Source organism: Equus quagga, unplaced genomic scaffold (genome assembly GCF_021613505.1).
Source record: "Equus quagga isolate Etosha38 unplaced genomic scaffold, UCLA_HA_Equagga_1.0 HiC_scaffold_744_RagTag, whole genome shotgun sequence".
Lineage (NCBI taxonomy): Eukaryota > Metazoa > Chordata > Mammalia > Perissodactyla > Equidae > Equus > Equus quagga.
In genome coordinates this window covers 24,168-25,983 of record NW_025794535.1, presented here as the reverse complement: position 1 = coordinate 25,983, position 1,816 = coordinate 24,168, and positions in this window count along the sequence as shown.

Genomic DNA, 1,816 nt, shown 5'->3' with positions numbered 1-1,816 from the left:
GCTAAGAATCAGTGTAGAGGCTATTGGAAGAAGAGAAACTAAGTTGTTGTGGCAAGAACAAGCTAGAGTATGAGTAAAAGTCAACCTTACCTACATAGACTAGATAAAACCCTAAGAAACAAAGCCATTGTGCAGACATTTTCAAGGATTAAGACCACTGTATGTGCTTCTTCTGATCCCCAAGAGTACACGATTTTCATTCAAATAACTTTCTTCCATGACAAAATATTGCTGAGTCTGTCAGTTCTCATCTACCCACCCCTAGTAGTTCTGTGAGCTGAGAGCTTTTCAAAGTTCAGAAAATCTGGTCTAAACTCCACAAACCTTGATCACAGAGTGTGGGTTACTTATTGTCTGGACTGTGTGCTGGAGGAAGTGTAGGCAGGAGGACTAGCTGAGTCAGCTAGAAGTTTCTTCTAGCTGAAACAGTATTGCATTGGAAAATGCGCTTCAAACTGTCGATTTGACTTCTAGTGACATTTCCTTACCACTACTCCAATCTGCCTCCTCTCAGAGTTTATTACAAGGGAAATATAACCACCATTACTCATCATTAATCCTTCAGAATATTGAGGGACAGAACTGTATTACCAATAGTAAAGTTCTTAGAAATTCTGGGTTATGTAGTCACAAAGGAGGTCATTTCTTTTGCATATATGTCCAATGTTGAAAGGATTGAGAGTACGCAGATAGTCAGCATCTTCATAGATAGGTATGCCATAAGTTGAGTAGTTTGAGGGGAAGGGTGATAGACTAGAATTTTTTCAGAAAACATTCTATACGTTAGGATTCCATGGCTATGAACTTTTGGTAATATTCTGTTGCCACTGCCTAGAGCATGAAATTGGTGAAAGGATTCTTCTCTAGTGATTTCATTCTGGGGATTATCTTTACAATTTCTTATATAAAACGTGCAAGATACACTTTTAGGAGAATCACCAAAGAATAGAAATAGTATATAAAAATTCCAAACCATAAGAAGAGGGAAATGGAAAAAGAAAAATAGCAAATAAAGGAAAAACCTTTTAAAAGTCAAGGAAATTTAAAATACTCCTCAATAACCAATAATTGAAACACCATGAGTCCAAATTAATGGGATGTGGCTAAAAGCATAATTAGAATAAAAAAGAAACTCTTATATTCTTATATTAGAAGTGAAGAAATGTTAAATTAACCTAAGCATGAGACTTAATGTTAGAAAAAGGACAGAACAAATCCAACAAAAAGAGGAGAAGGAAGATAAAAGAAATAAGAGCAGAAATAATTGAAATAGAAAAACAAAGATAGAATAAATAGAATCTACAAAGTCTAAAGTTAGTTCTTTGAAAAGACCAACAACATCAAGAAACTTCTGGTGAAATTGTGATGAATATAAAGCAGAAATTTTAAGTACAAAACATTGACAAGTCAAATCCATCAATATCTAAAACTGCATGATAAACCATGATGAAATCAGATTTACTCAGGAATTTAAGAGTTTTTTAACAGCAGAAAAATCTATAAACATAATTAGACACATTAACAAATTTAAGGAGGAATATTATATTATCATCTCAATTCGCAGAGAAAAAGCACTTGATAAAATTTAACAACGTTTTATGATTTAGCAAACTAAGAAATAAAGCATGATTTTCCTGAAAAAATTTATCTACCAAAATCCTACAGAAAATACTCATATATGGATTGGAAAGAAATAAAGAAAGCTCTATAACACTTGCAGATAATATAAATTTCTATGAAAAAACACAAAAGAATCTGAAAATAAATAATCTGAAAAAAATTTTAAAGACTTTAGTAAAGTATCTGAATATGAAAG